Genomic DNA, 8,519 nt, shown 5'->3' on the forward strand with positions numbered 1-8,519 from the left:
GCAACAATACTTACGGTTTTGGTAGTAAATGAAACATGTTTATAGTAGGTGTTCGAAATGATGACCATCACTGTCAATGCACCGTTGGATTCTTTTTACGATTGATTGACTTGCAAGTCTTACAGCGTCAGAACTTATTGATGCACAGGCTGCAATAATTCGCTGTTGCATATCGTGAGATGTAGTTGGTACTTCTTTGTACACCTTCTCTTTCAGTGTTCCCCACAGAAAGAAATCTAAAGGTGTTATGTCTGGTGAACGAGCTGGCCACGATATTGGACCGCCGCGTCCAATCCAACGATTTCGAAATTTTTCATCGAGTTCCCTTCGCGCAATCGATGAATAATGTGCTGGGCATCCATCATGTTGATACCACATGGTTTGTCGTGTAAATAAAGGTAACTCTTCTAGCAAAAGACCCAATGTGTCCTTAATAAAATTAGCATAGACGTTGCCATTCAAATTTCCATTGATAAAATAAGGTCCAATAATTTGATCACCTATGATACCGCACCATACATTCACAGACCATTGTTTTTGATGTTCAACCTGTCGCAGCCAATGTGGATTTTCCGCTGCCCATAAATGCATGTTATGCAAATTAACATTCCCGTGATTTGTGAATGTTGCTTCATCAGTAAATAAGACGGTATTAAAAAAAAGCTCATTGTTTTGAATCTGACGTATAGCCCATCGACAAAACTCAACGCGATTCATGAAGTCGTTCCCATGCAATTCTTGGTGAAGACTAACGTGATACGGTTGAAATTTGTGACGGTGCAAAATGCGAAGTACGCTCCTCCTACTAATGCCAGATTCGCGTTCAATTTGTCGCGAACTAATATGAGAATTTCTAGACACACTAGCGAGCACACCGATTTCCATTTCTTCGTTAATTACTCGTTTCTGGTGTTCACTTTTACGAACACTTAAACTACCGGTTTGCCTAAGTTTATCATACATATTTTTAAATGTTTGACGCGAAGGCTGAGACCGATGTGGATATCGTTCAGCATACAAGTTTTTCGCCCTTACAGAATTTTGTTGGCATTCGCCATAAATAAGAAGCATATCAACCTGCTCTTCAAACGGATACATCGTGCCGGATTGACCGATTTATCGATACTAATCTTATGATGTTTATCTTACTCTGCAAACTATTAAAGTGTCCTTCAAGCAGTGTTTATTCTCAGTGAAGTAAACGGTAAGCATTACGCATTCCTCTACTGTTGACAATACGTATGATTCATTTACTACCAAAACCGTAAGTATTATCGCCTTTCTCTACTTTCTATGACCTTTAATGACCTTGTGTAATAGGTCGTTGAACTCATTTTAAGATCCTCTATCGTGATACGGAAGCAAAAACATACCGATCCATTTAAAAAAATGGATGTGACCTTCAAATGTCCGAAGTACCTCCACCAGCAAAAAAACTATTATCGCCACCCAATAGCGCCCTTCGTACTATGCAATTTACTTTGGCAAATATTTCTGTGAAACTTATAGTTTCGAAGATATCTGAGGTGCTAATAGTTACTGCCCCACCCTGTATATTTAATATACATATATATATATATAAAAAAAAAAAGAATATGATTACAGTATTTTCTCTATATAAGCTCAGAACTCGTCCACGATATAGGCAAATATCGTATCCCCTCTACTTATCCCCACTGCGTACTGTTAGAACCCAGCACTCGCTGTATCGGCGAGTGGGCCTTCCTATAGGCGGTTCCCCAAGATAGCGGCGCGCTTGACGATCGGTCGTCGAACATTGTCATATGATACGGGTTCAAATTGCTAAGGCAACACTAGTGCAATAATACAAATTTTTTATTTTTCCTTTTTCTTGTTTTGAAACTTTTAACATGTCTGTGGCAGTTTTCTGATTTAACTAAGATCAAGTACAACCTAATTTTTATTATTGTTTTTCATAAATTATAATATACATTTGTCCTTTCTTTAAAGTGTATCCTCATCTGAAAAAAGGAATTGTAATTTAATTGACCTATCATTTATTTGCTGAAATCGTGATACAACTCAGAATAAAATAAGTTGGTTAAACAGTTTAAATTCACAAGTTGTATCTTTTTGAGTCATATCACTGTTGCAGTAAACGAGCGATATATACATATATGTACTGAAGTTATGATACGATTTAACTAGTACATATACAATAATAAATCAACAACGAAATTTATCTTTATTTTTGTTCTTCCTTTTTTCAAACTTCATCAACATATTCGTGACACTTTTCTGATTAAAGTGACACCAAATACGATATACAATTTAGATCCTATTTACTAACGCAATAAGCGATCAAAGGCATGCATCGCTCAGGTGACTCCACGTCGGCTGTATCGAAACATAGGCGATATTTACGGGAGCCTATACAGAATCAGTATTTCATGCTTGCTTTTCTTTTCTACAATCGCCGCCTCCAGTAAGCGTCGACAACGTATCAAGAATCGTTTCTCGTCGACAATATAGCCGAGCGTTGAGCCCCGAGAGCGTCGCTTCTATCGAGATAATACTGTACATATTACACATAATGACCAACCGCATCGGTATCTCAATTGCCGGGGTGCTCAGGAGGGCCCCGATGCACCCCACACAATTCTCCGCGTTTGTACGTTCAAATATACGCATTCGACGCATTTTACATTGCACCGCGTCGTGCGCTCGTGTGAGCCCCGCAACAAGTATATGGGTGGGCCCTGGCGCATATCCTCTCGCTTCATGGTGTGGAAGCCTTAAGAAGCATTGGTTGCAGATTTTTTTACCGTCGGCACCCCGCCAATAGGATCCTCCTTGGAGGCACTCGCGTTATCGAAGGTACCTCAATAAATGCGGAGATAACGCCACCTCTGCAAGCGTGGTTCATATATGGCGATCGTTGAAAGTGGCGATGCTTGCTATGGGATGAGAATGTTTATATTAGAATATTATGCCACTATGTTTATAATTGAGGTTGTTAAAATATGGTACGGACTATTTTGATGAAAATAATATAATTATTCCTGTTTACATACCGATATCCCAACGATCGGCAACTATTGTTGTTCACTTTGTATTATAAATGGCATGGGCTGGTCGTACAACGGTTTATATAGTGAATTACTCGGGGGGGGGGGGGGGGGGCTTGGTATTCTTAGGAATGGAAGTGGTACTCGCTTGTACCTGCTGACGTTAGCAGAACTGTATGTTCCCAGCTTCTCCCACAGCGTTTTGCAAACTTTGCGTTTTTGGATCTTTTGATCGAGGGTATTATTACGAGACAATATTACAGAGGTCTGTGTCTGAGATTGTAATTTTTATTTACAACAAATATATATCTATTCAAATGGGGGGGGGGGTAAAAAAAGAATTATTTACTAAAGCGGTATTTTATAATGTCCCCATGGCAGCGTCTCGGTCGAATATGGTACAATATATTATTTGTCATCGTGCGGACTCAGACCAATTTTTGTTTCTGATATCGTGTACACTTCATGCAACGTGGATCTTATACACGATTGGTGGCAAATCTTTTCAACCTCACCTATCAAACATTGCACATAATCATCAAATGTTATAGTTCACGCTACAACATTACTCTTGACACCTTTCACTTTTTTCGTATCGTTCTTGCCTGCGACTTGTAAGGTGTACATCTTTGCTCCCAGTACGACAAATTCGGTCATAATCGCACCATTATTTTCGTCTTTCATTAAACCTGGTACCTTCTTATTGACGAGCGGAATACCATATCGATTATCCGAGGGACAATCGCTCGTGTCAAAGCGGGCAATATCACGTATCATAAGTTCATAAATATTGTCACACTCGATGTGGCAGATTAGACTGTCTGTATCGGTGTACATAATTTTACATTTATTGCTATGTGTGGGTAACATGTAATCGTGATGGAATTCATACAAACAAACCTTAGATACATCTAGTATACACATACTCACGTAGATTGGTTTGTTAAATTTTACGGACAGTTTACGCAGTTCGATTGCAACTAAGTTTTCCGAAAACATGCTGCGACTGTGGAAATTTGGTTTTACGATCAGTGTCTCCGGACCGTATCTCCCTTCTCATTTTGTTATTAATTTTACATCGACGTGATTGCGTACATTCTCCATAGTTTTGCCAAATACCACATTGTCCATTAACTTGTATAAATTTTTCTCGAAATCATTTGTAGCGAGAGTTCTAAACTTTGTATTTAGTTCGATGTAATCGCGAAGCCATGGAGATTGTGAAAACTGTAATACGCGGTGAACTTCAGTTATGCGAAGGCCGTGACGAATACATTGCTGCAGATTGTGGTAATGTATTACGTAACGCTTCTTATCGTATAGAGTTGCGAGGAGCTTTTCCTGACGCTTGCCAGGCGGTTTATCACGCGTTGGACAGAACGGTAGGTCACTTTGCACATCATGCAGATGTTGTGGATACTCTAGATCGACCTCCAAAACCCACGCACCCTTTTGGATGTACAGGCAGCAGGGGAGGTGAACCCCTACGTGACGCGTCCCCAGGTGGCAGATAGGGGCAGCTCTGGGATAGGATGTGGGGTTGAGATCATCAACCTGAGAAGGCTGGTGGCCGCATCAACGATTGTTTTTCACCGATTGATAGTCGCGGTCTCTTGATTCAACTTCGTTCCTCCAACGAATCGAGATAATCGCCAAATCAATGTTCCCATATATTGTATTCTTCCCTCGACCTTAATTGAGCAGCCTGCTCGTGCAGCTTTTGCTCTTGATAATCCATACAGTTGTTTTTTGTGTTGACGAGCACGGTGATGCTCACGATATATTACAAAATCTGTGCCCGTGATTGTAATCTTATACGCTTTGCAAAAGTTTCGTTTTTCACAGAAGAACATGTGACATAAAAATTCCCCCCTCCCACCAACTATATGACATCTGCTTCGCATTTAAACATGCTTCGGCACATTACTGTCACTACACTATTCGCGGATTCTACGTTCCGATTTCTGAAAAATAAATTACTATATTTCTCGCGATATGGCGTGCATAAATAATGAGTAAGTATTATTATCATCATTTCCTTATTGTTAGTACTTACCATTAATTTTTTAAATACTTTTCTATATGTTACGGTAGCAATAAACAATGTTCTACGCCTCATATACTGGAAAGGAGGTTTGCCCTCGCATCCACAGCATACAAGTACTTGGATATTAGAATGGGTGTAGGACCTGTATCCGCTGTGGAAATTATTCTTAGCGATACTCAAGGAAATGCATTGTTGCTGCCTCACTTGACATGCATGGCGTTGGTCCAGAAACGCGAGGATATCGAACAACTTGTACAATCAGCTCCTTCTCCAACATCATTACCAATTTGTGATTTGGTGCTTACGATTGTTGCAATGCGTGACATGAACATTGTACAAGTGAAATTACATGACGCTTGCATGTATACAAAACCGTCAACTATATTATTTTTATTTGAACTTGAAGAGTGCGTCGAGCATGCATATTAGTGGCTATGTCAAAATATGCATTATGTCAGCGAAAAATACAAACAATTTATAACTATTTTAAAACGGAATAGTATTATGCATAATCGTGAGGCTGACAAAATCCTTCGCAAGTATTACGATAAAAATTCGCCTGCGGATTGTGAGCTGTTAGCATTTGCACTAGATAATATTTTATACGATGCCATTAATAACTAAATAAAAATGTATCTAATTTTGTGAAATAAAATTACATCATTTATACTCTCACGCCAGCATTACGATAAAAATTAAATATATCATTTTTTAAATCATCAAAGACATCTAATTTCTTTCCTCTTCTCTTTTTACCAACATCTGATAATTACCAACCGTCGATACTAATTATCGACTGTCGGTTTCCCCCACACGGCGCGCGAGCCCCCTCCTCGTATTCCCCCCGAGAAACTACGAAGCTTAGATCACAGACGTGGTATACGAGTAGACCAATCACCTTATGGACTTTCGCGGCCGAATCTGACTGCCATACCGACCTGAAAATTCGGAGATGATTTTAGCGGCCTCTTTTCATGGATGGCGGTCAGTTGAGAAACTATTCACTGAATTAGGATTGATGGGCAGAAAGCTGTAGTGTGTGCGTAAATACATGTGAGTTGGCAGTGCAGTATTATCAGACGGCAAGCCTGTGGCCAAAGGAAACTGCCCCTCCACTTACACACCCAATGCACAACCACCTTGTATATGAATTCTGGCGTTTCGTATAGCTTCGGGGATTCGAGAAAGGCGGTGAATGTGAGTCTACCGCAGTAGAAAATTAAACAGGAGACAAAGAAAGAGGAGACGAGGCAGCAATAGGAGCCGTCGTCAGTTTTCTTTTAGTTTCTAGTTTTTTTTGTTCTAATTTTGTGAAAAGTTTAGTTCTATTTTTGTAAAATAAAAACGTTATTGAAAAACTTGTCACAATTTCTCTCCCTGTCTGTTTCCTCATCCGGACCCACGTTAAAGTCCCTTAGTACTTTAACAGATTGAGTCTAAACAACCGAATGTCTAAACAACCAATGTAATTTTAAATTTTTAAATCTGAAAAAATTTGGAAATACTGTCCTATTTGTCCTCTTTGTTTAGCAATTTAAAAAAACGCTGATTCGTTGAAATCAATCATATTAAAATAAAAGACTGGAAAATTTTTCTTCTTTCAATGAAGGAAACTCTTTTACTTAATCTTTTTCGAAGGCGAAGGTGAAAAAGTCGATTTCGCCACGGCAACATTGGTTGGACGCGACGCATGGACGTTCCCCCGAAATAGGAGATCGGTTTTTGTTTTCCAGAAACGCGAGCGAGGCGATCGAAAACGCGAAACGCGTTAGTTGGATAACGGAGAGAGTTGCGAGGTTCCGTATGAAATAAAAAGACACGACCTCTAGCAACAGCATGCGTGTTTTGTTTGCCCCACGTAGTCACCCAAAGGCTAAAGCTTGAAATTAAAATCAAAATAAAAATTAAATATACAATATAAAATTTTTCTATATTGCAGAAGATAGGGATAAATTATAGTTAATTGTATTATGTAAAATTTATTTCAAACACTTGAAAAATCACCTTCAGTCTTCTCCATTGATCATCAAGCCTTTCTTTTTTTAATGTAGATTAACTTGTTTTATTTCCAATTAATTTATATTTGCAGGCATGTTTCTATAAATTTCAAATCCATTAATCAATTTGAATTTGTGATATTATGTCAGCCAGTTTCGAAAAAATGGTTTCAAGAAAAACGCATTTAAAATTTCTGATATAATTATTAACCGCTGGGTACTCTTCCCTTTAAATGACTATAATTTTGTTACTTCTACGAATTTTAATGAGTCTACGTTTATAATAATTGCTAAATAAGGAGGACGAGTTGCAAGCCAAAGATCAGTTGCAGGGTTTTTAAAAAAGACAGATTGGCATTTTTCTTCTCATTGTTTACGGCGTGTTTGCAAGGGATGTGTCCGATATATACATATGGATATAATCAATTCATTTTCCTTCAATAATTCTCCATTGCAAAAATTCTACAGTATTCTTACATTTTTTTATATTTTAAAATTTTCCCATATGATTAGAAAGTAGGTATACGGCGAAAGCTATACAACTTTATATGTATACAGGGTGTTCGGCCACCCCTGCGAAAAATTTTAATGGTGGATTCTAGAGGCCAAAATAAGGCGAAAATCAAGAATATCAATTTATTGATGAAGGCTTCGTTAAACGGTTATTAACGTTTAAAGTTCCGACAGTACTGAATTTTTTTCTCAAAAATGCGCAAGATTTCGGGGGTATGTGTATTCACCAAAAATGATTGCAATTGATCCCCGGAACCGACAATAATTTTTTCAGAACGATTTGAAATTTTTTTTTTTCGTCGAAAAATTTAGGCACCTACCCCCTGTCGATTTTTGTTAAAAATTCCTTTTTCATTTTTAGTAATTTTGTTTGATGTTCTACAGAAAAGTTGTCTAATACTTTTATGTAGGTACCCATGAGCTCTACTTCAGAAAAAAGTTTCATTGAAATATATTCACAATTGTAGGAGTTATGGCTGTTTGAAAATTGGACCATTTTTATGGGGTTTTTCTCATTTTGCGGGGTCAAGGACCAACCTTTCGAATAGTTTTGCGATTTGTACATCATTTGTCTCCACCAAAATACGCGTAGTTTGCTTTTTTAAACATTAAAATCGTCCAATCCGTTCTGTAGTTATGACGTTTTAAAGATTCGCATAATATTTCGGGGTAACATTTCTGGCCAGAAATTATATTTTCAGTAAGGAATTTTTTCCCCGAAACTGAGTAGGATTTCGGGGGTATGTCTGTTGACCAAAAATGCTTGCAATTGACCCCAGCAACTAAAAATAATTTTTCCAAGACGATTCAAAAGTCTTTCTTTCGCCGAAAAATTTCAGCACCTATCCGATTTTTTTTCTCGAAAGTGGATAGGATATCGAAGACATGTGTATTCACCAAAAATGATTGTAATTGACCCCCGCAGCCGAAAAT

The 8,519-nt window shown here is 38.2% G+C and overlaps 1 pseudogene; it reads right to left on the reverse strand.

The window, feature by feature from the left end:
* Positions 1–3,377: 3,377 nt before the first annotated feature.
* Positions 3,378–4,017, reverse strand: LOC143351593 (uncharacterized; annotated as a pseudogene).
* Between the last annotated feature and the right edge of the window lie 4,502 nt (positions 4,018–8,519).

Source organism: Colletes latitarsis, chromosome 2, assembly GCF_051014445.1.
Source record: "Colletes latitarsis isolate SP2378_abdomen chromosome 2, iyColLati1, whole genome shotgun sequence".
NCBI lineage: Eukaryota > Metazoa > Arthropoda > Insecta > Hymenoptera > Colletidae > Colletes > Colletes latitarsis.